The sequence below is a fragment of the Ciconia boyciana genome, chromosome 9, assembly GCF_034638445.1.
Source record: "Ciconia boyciana chromosome 9, ASM3463844v1, whole genome shotgun sequence".
Classification (NCBI taxonomy): Eukaryota; Metazoa; Chordata; class Aves; order Ciconiiformes; family Ciconiidae; genus Ciconia; species Ciconia boyciana.
The window spans coordinates 34,420,924-34,433,056 of NC_132942.1; positions in this window are offsets into that span (position 1 = coordinate 34,420,924).

A 12,133-nucleotide genomic window follows, 5' to 3' on the forward strand; every position below is an offset into this window, starting at 1 on the left:
CCTGCTGTGGATCTCCCTCATACCCACCTGGCAGTGAATGTCTTTCTGTTTTCTGTTTCGGGTTATATTCAGGTGAGAGGATCTCCTTACTGGAACAATCTAGGTTTTGTAGCTAGTCCCTCCTTTGAATTCCTCCAGAGGTCCAGACAGATTTAATCTTTCTCCCAAAAGCTAGCCTGTTTTCTTATCTAGGAGACCTTCTTTCTGATCTTCGTTAAATTAGGTCTTCTTTCAATTCCTTGGAGATGCAAGTATCTGCTAAACCAAGTGTTGTCTCCTGTAATTGTTTAATTAGCAGCTCTCTGTCTCAGAGAGTCACCAGTCTTCTCCGTGTTGCCTGAGGGTGAGTGTCTTCTAAACGTTTTGTTCTGTTTAGAATTAGAATGTGAATAGTTTGTTTTCTAATTTAAATTTAGATTTGGGGGGGGGGGTTGTGAGGATTTTGCTTGTTCCCATAGTATTGGAATAAAATACAACCTGAGATAGTGAAGGAAATTGATCAGGTTAGGTCCTGATTCTTAAAAGTTGATTCAGTCAAAAGTCTCTTCTCTCCTCAGACCCTACAGCTATAATTACTAGAACCTGAATGTTGAAGATGATTTTGCAGTTTTACATACAGTTATTCAGGAACGTGTCATGTTTAGGCACCTTAGGTAGTATCCCGCAATTCTTGGCTACAAATATTGTAGCATTTTAAATTGACAGAACAGCTATCAGTACTACTGGTCTTCAGAAATATTTGGGCTATAAAGTCATCCCGTTTATGTTTTGAATTAAAGATTTTAAAAAGAAATCATTATGAATCCAACTTTTAAGATTAAACCTACAATAGAAAATTGCCCATTTGTAAGGAGTTTGTAAGGAATGCAGGGCTTGGGTCACTGAATTTTATTACAGCTTTGTGCCCAACTTCTCTCTTTAAAGTCTTCTATTCAGAACGTTTTGATCATCATCTTTTAGCAATTCATACTTTCACTTACCTTATTTATTTATATTTGTTTGGTGTTAATCAGGCTCCAGGAATCCTTGTATAGTGTATCTCTTTATTTCTCCCGTTAGATTTACCAGCCAGTTAGACAGGAAGACATGTCCATGTCTGAAACCAGAATACGCAGAAGCAGCAGCAGCTTAAGTACAGAGGTTATAAAAGGTAATCATTAAACCCATTCTCAGCCAAGAGGCTTTGAGATAGGAACCACAGGTAAACCAATAGTCCAATTAGTTTATCTTTAAAAAAAAAAAGTCTTTGTTCCATTTGTGAGAATGTTTGTCCAGTACCTAAGTAGTATATTACATAGTGAGAGTGAACCATAATTTGAAGAGTCTATTTTCATTATTTTATATCAAGCACTTTCTAATTTAGAAATACTTTGGAAAGATAGCCTTGAAGTAATTGTCATGTTATGGGTGCATTAAAAACATCTGTCCAGATGTTAACTGCATCCTATAAAAATAGTTGATGGTTTTATCTTGAGAAGGTAGAGAAGTGTGAGCAGAAATCTTTCCTTTGTTTTTCATTAACCTGAAGGCAGCTGAGTGGGCAGCTTCTGTTCCCTTCACTTGCAGTTCCAATTAATTTTTCATTTTTGTAAATGTTTAAAAATCTTGCTTTAGTGAAAAATGCCATTCTCTACTTCTATACAGTTGTATATCCAGGAAAAAGGTATTGTTATCTTGAATGCTGAAATAAGGTAGCTTCTTTCGTTCCTGCTTGTCATCCCTAAAATACTTGGAAAAAAAACCCTTAATCATGTTTCAGTTCACTGTTTTTGGCAATGCAGTTGTACAACTCCTTTCCTGTATGACAACCAAACCAGTAAGTCCTGATCAACCTGATGTAACTTCCGCTGTCTTTTTTTCAATCGATATCTACTGTTAAAAGCTGAAAGATATACTGGTATTAGTCACTGATGTTAAGATTTTTTTATCTTCTTAAGATAATGCTTCATGAACAATAGTAATACAGGGTTGGAAATAAGACCAAATTGTTGGACTTAAGTATCAACAAAACTGTATCCTGGCATGATTTGACAGTTGTTTTTCTTTTTTTTTTTTAAACCTTCTGTTTAAGCATGCAGGCTTGATCAACAGGAATTCCTGTCTTTTGTAATGTTGATGTAAATCTGTGACTAAAAATGGACTCTAAGAAAATGTGAAACAGACTTACATTGGTTTATATTTGCCATGTTTTGTGACGGTTGAGCCAGACTCTGTGCTGTGAATGTATTTCTCCAAGATTGAGATTGCAAAGTAATGTCAGTACTGAAAACAAAACCAAAGCTGTATTTTTTTACTCGCTGTCTTACTCTTTCCTCTCTTTCTTGTTTAATTCTCACAGAAATAGGGTTAAGCATCAAGAGAAGCTCTTCCATCTTAACTAACTTCTTGTTCAAAAATTACCATCTGAAGATGGTTGGACAAAAGTTCTTTTTTTCCTACAGATAAAGAGAATAAAGAGTGTTACAATTACAGTCTTACTACAAGCATATGAAAAGCCAGATATCAACAACTTACTCCTTTTTCTGCATCTTTTACAAGGACTTTAAAATATTTTTCAGGGTAATGTGTGTCCAAAGAAGGGCAATGAAGCTGGTGAAGGGTCTAGAGCAGAAGTCTTATGAGGAGCGGCTGAGGGAGCTGGGGTTGTTTAGCCTGGAGAAAAGGAGGCTGAGGGGAGACCTTATCGCTCTCTACAACTACCTGAAAGGAGGTTGTAGCGAGGTGGGGGTCGGTCTCTTCTCCCAGGTAACGAGTGATAGAACGAGAGGAAATGGCCTCAAGTTGCACCAGGGGAGGTTTAGACTGGATATTAGGAAATTTTACTTCACTGAAAGGGTTATCAAGCATTGGAACAGGCTGCCCAGGGAAGTGGTTGAGTTGCCATCCCTGGAAGTATTTAAACGACGTTTGGGTGAGGTGCTTACGGACGTGGTATAGTGGTGGTCTTGGTAGTGTTAGGTTAATGGTTGGACTTGATGATCTTAAAGGTCTTTTCCAACCTGTGCGATTCTGTGATTCTGTAACTGCAATGTAGGATTAAATAAACTAATGTTTTTATATCCATCAATTGTAGATGCCTCGTTTGGGATCAGATACTATGTAACGTACTTCTGTGTTGTCTGTAGCTCATAATTTGAAATTAAGATTTATAATCTTCTTATCATTCCTGTGTTCTTCCTGAAATGCCACAGAGACTATTGAAATAGCTAATGTGAAAAGAAAAAAGAAGCAGGGGGGAATCATATTATGGGGCTAACTTTGTCCCTCCAAATGAAGTAGACATACCTTTCACATCACCTCTACCCTGAATGTTCCATAGAAAAAAGGGGAAAAAACCTTATGTAATTGTGATGAAAAGATAATGGAGTATGTCATCTTTAATTCCATATTAAGTAAAGCTTTGCTTAGGAATTTTTTTTAGATTTAGTGTAGGTAATCTTTGAATTTTTTGTGCAGATGCATATTCTACACGTCTCGTGATGTTTTCAGCTGTCTTTTCCTTCTGCATCAGATCTCTTTGTTTGTTCAGATACAATAAAGGCAACATTGAAAATATGTTGTTTGAGTTTTTGCTTAAGCAACCAGTTTTAGTCAACCTGGAATGTGTATTTGGAGAGTTCCCATCTGTTCAATAGGTGTCTTAAGGTCAAGTCACTGGCAGAGATTTAACTAGCCTGTGTTTCCTTATAAAAATGGAAAAGTATCTTCATTTATTGAGTAGTTTTGTTTTAGGGGTTAATCTTGGGATGCTATAAACTTGTTAAAGGATTTGCAGTTTTACCAGCAATACTTCTTTTCCTCAGCCACTTAAAGAAAAAATAAACATTGAGTTCAAGGATTTTGTTATTTTCTTCCTGGACAAGAGAAATGGCATTTTACAGCCATGGGAAAAGACTCCTTCCCTCTCGAATATATACATAGATGAAGAGATCAAGGAGTTCAAATTCCAAGGGGCTGCAGAAGCAAACACTCTGTGGGCTGGTCCTGTCTAAACAGTGTAGTTTGAACCTTTTTCAAATGCTATTTACCAATTAAATCGTAAAAAGTAATTTTCAACTTTAATTCGGGAAATAGCAAGGGCGCAGTGTATAAATACACCTTTTATTATCCTTAGTCACTAATAATAAAGGTTAACGTTTGTTAGGGTTGGTATTTATTGCTTGCAGTAATGCACATGTTCTGCTTTGACCAATACTTAGGCAAATGGTAAGGATCGTTCTAACTTGTAGATTTTAATTGTAGCTTAGCAGTATCTCAGAATAAGTACTTTCCATTCTAACCTTGCTACTTAACAGGTTACTTAATTTTAATCAGAGGACTGGTCTGTTTACATGCACTTGCTCTTCTTTGAATCCTGCCACTAACACATGTGCTGTAAGAAGTGATCTCACTATGGTCATCCTTAAATGCATTTTGATTTTCTTGTTAGTGATTGCAGGCATGCTGCAAGTGGAATATAAGAAAACAGTCTTTTTTTAATAGCTGTGTCGATGCTAGGTTATGCTACTGGATTGCAAGATCTTTGCATCTTGTGGGAGTCAATAGGAAGGATTAGATGGTTATGTAGTTCTTAATGCCCATAGTATAGATGGTTTTTAAATACCTGCATTTTTTTCCTTACTTAGTTCTTGGTTACAGCATAGTTGGTTTTGCCTCTGTGACAAATAAGGCTGTTGAAAAGATCTTCAGGTTTGCTAAAAGTTTTGCACTAGACCTGCCTGAATCGTGCACATTTTTAGTAAGACAAAGATTTATTTTTCTGTTACGTTTTTTTAAGCATGCCTATTCACAGACTCTTCATAAACTTGTGAATGCTGGGTATGTGTTCTATCCAAAAGATCACAAAAAATCAAGGAGTCTCCTCTTAAGGATATTCTAAAGGAATTTTGATGGCCTCTGAAGAAAATTAGCTTGACTATATTGAATTAGGTTTTTTTCAGAGCTTTCAGGAGCCAAAGATTTTAACAGTGTTTCAGAGCCTGATCAGAATTAGTGATTTCCCTAATACACAGCCAGGGAGGAGCTGTGTCTTAGGGAATTCTTGTTCTGTTTGAGGAATGAGGGCCTCACTTTGATGTCCTTTTTGAGTCCAAAATTCAGATTGCATTCCACTGGTGTTTCATCAAGGAGGGATTACCAGATAACATTGGCTTTGGAAGATTGCATCTTTAGCGTGCCCATTTCTAGCTGAGGAAGCAAGCAGTGAATACTGAAGCACTCCATAGAGGTTATGATGTTCTGTGCTCCTACTTTTGAAGTCTCAGTTTAATTTTAAATTTACCAAACCCAAACACTTGGTATGTAAAACAACTTCTAAGTACTACAGTATGATATCTTTAGATATTTCATATCTGAATGCGTGTTTATATAGATATGTTGAAATTAATTTAGTAGAGGGAAAAAAATTCAGAGCTAAAAAAACCTGGAGATCTCACTCACTGACAAACCACATTTTTAAAGGTAAAGAAGCCTTCAGAGTGCATCTGCTCTTCTAGATTCAAGCTGATTGACGCTGTAGAATTTTTACCATATTTATTTACATTAGATTTCCAGAGTAGGATGAGTGCCCAGAGCTCCCCGAAATGGAAGGGCTATGCCTGGCCGGCCAAGGATTTGTAGTCCCAGAAGAAAAGCTCTTAGAACTCCTGATGCAATGCGCCAGTATAGTGGCATGAATTTTTCATGGTGAAAAATCTTAGGAGGCTCTCATCTGGGCTGCTGAAGAGCAATGATCTGGCTAGAAAGCATCTTTCTGGCTTTTTAAGGAGGAAGGGAAAAAGAAAACAGCTGGGTTTAAATGACTTGTAAATGGGCAGGGGGAAATTTTCTAATAGGTTAGAAATTAGAAAATGAATGACCCTCAGTTCACAGGATATTAGGACATACTTATCTTAATGTGTCTGTTGAGTGTGAGAATCTCCCTGGTATTTACAGAACAACTGAAGCACAGACTGTGTGATGCTCTGCTCTGACAACAGAGTAAGAAGTAATGCCGGTACGTTTTAACAGTAGTTGGAAAATGCATTGGAACTAGAGGTTTACTCCAGACTCTCCAGTGGTTTGTTTTGGCTTTGGAAAGCTGATGGCAGTTTTGAATTTATAATCACATTATTTAATCCAAATGTTTTTATCGAGAAAATTATGTTCAGTTGTTATGGACAGAGTATGCTCTGTAAATTCAGCAGTGAAACTTTAATGTGACTACAGTTCCACAAATTCTGAATTGTTTTCTCAGTTTCTTGATAGGAATTGAAGAACGCTCTATGATTTTTATGTTGTTTTGTGAAAGGAAGCTGAAACTACTTCAATTGGTTCAATTTACAGACTGAAAGATACTGTAAATGGAAGGAGGGTGCAGTATATCAGAACCGGTATGCTCTGTCAGCAGTGGTTGAGGTAAAATAGTAAGTTGGAAATGTCAGGTGGGTAACGGAAAAAAGATAAACTGTCACGGGTAGAGTTTTTGTAGTAGAATAAGACAGCTAAATCACCTCATTAGTATTGTATCTATATTTAGTATAGTATCTGTGAAACAAGGCAAAGTAACATGATTTTTAAAATCTCATTAAGTTCTGGGTTTTTAAGGTACAGTTTTCACCGATACCTGTGTACTAACCAAGCTCATTTACTTGATTATGCAAAATTCCAACATGTTCACACTTGAGTGTGTTTGGAACTTGTTTCTAAATACAAGGTGATGATTTACTCAGAACAGGATAGTTAATTCTTCATTTCAGCACTTTAAAGATGCATAAAAGTTGTTACCTGTGCAAATAGGAAGAGTATTCTGTTAGTTTCTTTGTAGTACTATAGTGCCTAGCAGTAATAGCTATGACATGGGACTATAAAGGAATGAGTTGCAGTGAGTATGAATTTATCAGTAATTCTGTCAAAATAAACTGGTTTTATTTCTCAAAGTAATAAGCGAACTGGATAGGGAAGAACCAGTAAAATATATGTATCAATTTTGGAAGGGCTTTTATTGGTGGCTCTCTTTATATTCTCACCAGCAAACTGCGGAGGGAAGGTAAAAAAAAAAAAGTATTTAAAAAAAAAAATCTTTAATAGTGTAGGTGAAGAACTAATTGAAAAACTCTAGCAGAAAGCAGCAGTGGCTCACTGTCAGGCTGGGAAAAGGTTCTGCAGGAGTCCTGGATCTGTTCTGTTCAGTGGTTGTGTTTGTGTTGCAGCTGATGGAAGATACTGTGAATGTACAAATTTGTGAACAGTACAAAACAGGGAGGATGCTGTAATAGAGTGGGCTGGTGAAGGGCTAGAATGTATTTCCCAAAGAAGTTAGAAGTGTTCCTTCATTACAGTGTACCTTTAATGAAAGATCAAACCAGCATCTGCCAGTAGTGGCCCAGTAAATCCTCCTATGAGGGCATTTTTCAGTGATCCTAGATTTCTTGTAGTGTGCTGAAAACTACACCAAGCATGGGAGAGAAATCAGAACAAACGTACCAGTTTCATAAGTCATAATAGTTAGAATCATGAAAAGCTTTTGTGGTTGCTTAATTATTGTGTATACAAAACATTCTGAAAGCTTTGAATTCATGCTTGTGAACATTGAGCAGGATTCGCAGTATGTGCTTTGGTATGTGCAGAGTGATTTCTATGCAAATCATGCCAGCTGGAGAGAAAAGTAGACCTTTGTTTGTCTGTTTGATTGCTGCAGGAGGTACAGGCTTCAAAGGTTTACAATATCCATATAATGTCCACGAAGTACATGGTAGTACTTTGGAGTTTGGGTAACGAGTTCTTCGTGAATGTGTGTGACAGAAGCTCCACAGCCTCTGTCAGGTTCAGGATTTTTAATTTCGGAAGGCAGTTGTTTTACAGTCCAGACTGCGCCTTTGGTACTTTCTCCCAATGCTATTTTCTTCCATGAACTTCATCCCATTACTTAATGTGGCTTGGTTCAAAGGTTACTTGAAGTGATTTATTTCCATCCTTGATGTTAACAGAAAAGTGAAGAATGATTACAAGCTTTCTTTCTTCCTTAGTTTTCACACACTAGTTAGAGAAGAAATCTGTAACTTTGTGTTTCCCAGAAGCTCCCTCCAAAGATGAACCTACAGTAAACGCTGCCAGATTATTAGCTTTCTTGTGGTGTAGCACTACTGCATTTTTGAATGTAGTAGCAAGCAGTGGAAACAATTAAATTGGCCAATGGCTACTATTGTATAATATTAGGGCTAGGGAGTTTAAAAGAAAAAATTCTAGTGGGGGAAGTCTTCGTCCACTCTGTGGAGAAAAGGCGAGATAACGAGATCCTAGGAGTTAATTGGGGGTCAACTGCAGCCGTGTTTAATACTGTAAGAGAAAATATATTTAAATTTCTTAATTCTTGAAGAATTATCTGTAGTAAAATGCACTATATTGTTTACGTTTTATTCTTTTGCATTGTTTGCTTTCATTATTTATTTCTCAGCTGAAGCAAGGTGAATGTGGAGCTCTCTGCTGTGTCGGTACAGGTTAGTTGAACAGCCTTTTGCAGGTGCTAGCAGAAGGTTTTTACCACGTGTCAGTTGGTGCCTGAGAAACGTAAATGCAAAAGCAGCAGCCAGCAGGTGTCACGTACGGTGTTACCTGGTGAGCACTTTTTCTCTAAAAGCCCAACATCCCTTGCAACCAAAAAAACTCCCAGAAATTTGCAAAGGTGGTAAGATCTTAAGAGATCAGCCACTATCTTGATATTGTAACCCTTGCCCATTTTGCATGCTTTTTCATGCTCATTTTTTATAGCAGTACTCGGTATAGGTGCTGTTCATCTCTCCTAAGCGTATCCTGTTGGAAGGAGAAGCTTGGGGTACTGGAACCTGATGGCTTTGGTCTTAAAGACCATTTAATGATTTTATGACTAGTGTAATAATCTCCATTCATAAGGATCACAGACTTCGTGAGGGTAACTTCTCTGAAAACTAAAGCTTCATATATAAAGTTTGAAAAAGAGCTGAATTCCTAGTACTTCTGGAAATGTTTGTGGTTACGATTCATATATCTTAAGCAGGGTGACAGAAATCCTTAAGTAAGAGTAGAGTCCTGTTGTTCATGCACTGTACAACTACGTCAAAGCCATCAAATACAGTTTTCTTCTGATTTGGTATCTTATCACCCAGGCAGTTCAATATCATAGCAATACTTGTTTCCCTTTGGGTAGGGACATGCAGGTTTATGTTGAATGGGTAGGATTTTCTTCAGTTGCTTTTAGTCTGCTTTTGTATCAGAAAAAAAAAGTTTGCAGTGATGTTAAGAAGTCTGCATCTGGTTCCTAGCAACTGTAGTGCAGTGAAATACATTTTTCATTGATGAAGGTTTCTGTGACAAATGTGGTTTTTAAGTTGGCCTTTTGTTATACTTTATATCACCTGTAAGTTTTGGTGTGCTAATGCAGAATTGTTTACACTGGCTAATTACAAGGAAGCTCTAGTTCTTGTGTCTGTGCTAAATAGCTCTAGTTAGAACTAGTTCTTTAGGCTTATGGAGCTATCCCTACTACATTGCTAAAATGCAGGGCACAACAATTGATTTTCAACTACTTTTTGTAATGCTGTCTTCATCCCCTGTCCTTTTGACTGTGTTGTTTTAGATTATATAGGCTAACAAATTTTTTCATACCAAAATCTGAGAAATGAGTGTTTGTGCTTCTGCTTGGAATTGCAAGATGATTAAAATCATATGACCAGTGGGGGGGGGAACTAATAAGTATTAAATAGTGTTCAGAATACTTGCACATATGTATATGCAAAATGATTACTACAGTGAAGATGGAAAAATTCAGATAGACCCATCTTTGTAGTGGAAGTGATGCCCTTCTTTTCACCTTTGATCTTCAGACCACAACTAATCCTTAATTAAACATTAGATTGACTTAGATTGGACTATGGGACACCATTCTCTTACCTTTAAAACGGTATCAGATTATTGTAAGAACATGTACCAGCAACTGTTTTTTATTGGTTCAGGTCTTACCATAACTTGTGTTTGCTTCTAATTTCTGTAGCACCTCTCTTTCCTGTCTTCCTGCAGTTGAGTACTGCAGCAGAGTGAGAAGAATATGACTGTGGAGAAGAATCACTGTGCACAGGGCAGCAGTGTGTTTGAGTTGGGATTTTAATATAGCTACAGAAGGAAAAGGTAAGGAAGGTAGTCATATCTGACAGCTGAAGTAAAACGGTGTAATGCTGGCTTGCCTGGTCACCTCTCATTAAGTCCTTGGGTGGCCATACCCAAGAACTGCTGATCACCATTCTTGAACTATTATTTCACACTGTGATGAGATGGATCTATTTCTTCGGACTTGTCTGCCTGATACCCCTTTATTTAATCTGTCCATTTTTCCTGCTCCTTTGATAAAGTGAGTTTCAGAAACACTGTTTGTGTCAATCTCTTACTTGACTGGAACGTAATTTAAAGTATGGTATAGACTAGACTTTCCAGCACTGGCATCTAATTCACTGATTATGTTGTTATGGTGTTAAAATGTTGTTTCATTGGCAGTGCATCTTTATGGTATTAATTTGTAATGAGAAGGTAATACCAGAGGAGAATGTTGTCTATTCATTCCGAAAGAATGGATCTTGTACTTGCATGATAGCATGTATTTGTTATTAATAAAGAAAAAGTTTTCAATTTTCCACCTTCTAACCTAATTCTAACCTAACCCATTTAAAACTTTTTTTTTTCCTGATTTTTGGATGGAACCAAAGTATTCTGTAATTTGTTTTAGTTACCTGACTTCAGTCAGAGTTCCTTCTGCTGGATAAATGCCCGTGTTCTATGGCCATATATGGAAAAAGGTATATTCTCAGTATCTTCAGTCTGAAATAAAAGGTCTCTCTATCGGAACAGTTAAGTTCAGCCCACCTGTCTGTCATTCAGTGTGTTGGTTACATTGCATCTTATTGTGGTTCATGATGGGTTTATTTGTGTAATTTGAGTTGTAATAAAACTTAACATAGCAAGTGTGTTTGTAGGTCTGTTAACCTAAGGACAGGCTGAAGGACCTCTTCTCCCAGTGGCAGAAAAAAGCCATTTTACTGAACGGACACAAGGATATTAACTAAAACTGCACACAGTTCTGGTAACTAAAAGAATGAGGTGGTGTTTTCTGGCCAGTTGTCACAATTCTATGCGACTTCAGTCACAGTTCCCAAGCATTACCAAAACTTCTGTCAGGCCGGTTGTGGGCATAAGGCTGCCAAGGTGCAGCTTCAGTTGACAGCAGTTAATGCCTTAGTGATGCTATTGAATTGGATGATAAACAGGTTGGGCACCGACTGGGAGAGCCCGCTGCGTTTTGTACTGCATTGGGAACGCCAGAGAATCCAATGTGAATGCGCTTTTTTTTTCCCCCCACTAAATAACTTTTCACTTTTATAACACCCATTTTCAAATAGCATGTGATTGCATATAACGTGATCTGTCACGGGAAGTTGTAAAAGTGCTCAATGCTTCTTAACCGTGCTTGGTGCTTGGCATCAGGAGTTTAGGACCTTCCTTGGGTGGCATTTTCAAGCAGTTGACTTCAACATCGTGTGTGTGTATGTTTGGGAGGAATGTATGTTGTGAATTAAAAATGCAATTTTTAAAGATTTTTTGGTTTTAAATGTACTGATAAACTCCCTGTAGTGATTCCTTGTGGGGTTTGGTTGTCAAATAATGCAGTTACTTTCTCCTTAATTGCACCTCCTAGAATTACCTAAGTTTTCAATATTATGAAGCTGAAAAGAGTAAATATACAATGCCAAAAATGACAAATAAATAAAATGCCAGAATACACAGAATGCCTCTAAATGGGTTGGTTTCTACTGGCTCGTTCGGGTTTTTTTCCAGTACTCAAAGAAAATGACTTTATTTTTAACTGCTGCTTAAGCACAGAAGTGATGGTGATCACTGTTTAGGCTCTTTACGTGATTTCTTCTAGTAAGCTTTTGAGACACTGGATTTTTGTTTGATTAAGTAGCGGTACTGCCTGCTAGGCAATCTTAACTCTTAAAATTATCAACTTTGTTAGTAATTTCAGTGGGATTTTTCTGGGTTTTTTTCTACTTCATGTGTAAACATTGTGTGTTTTAAGAAAATACTTGATTTTTTTCAAAAGAATATATGTGTAATGCCTCTCTCTTTT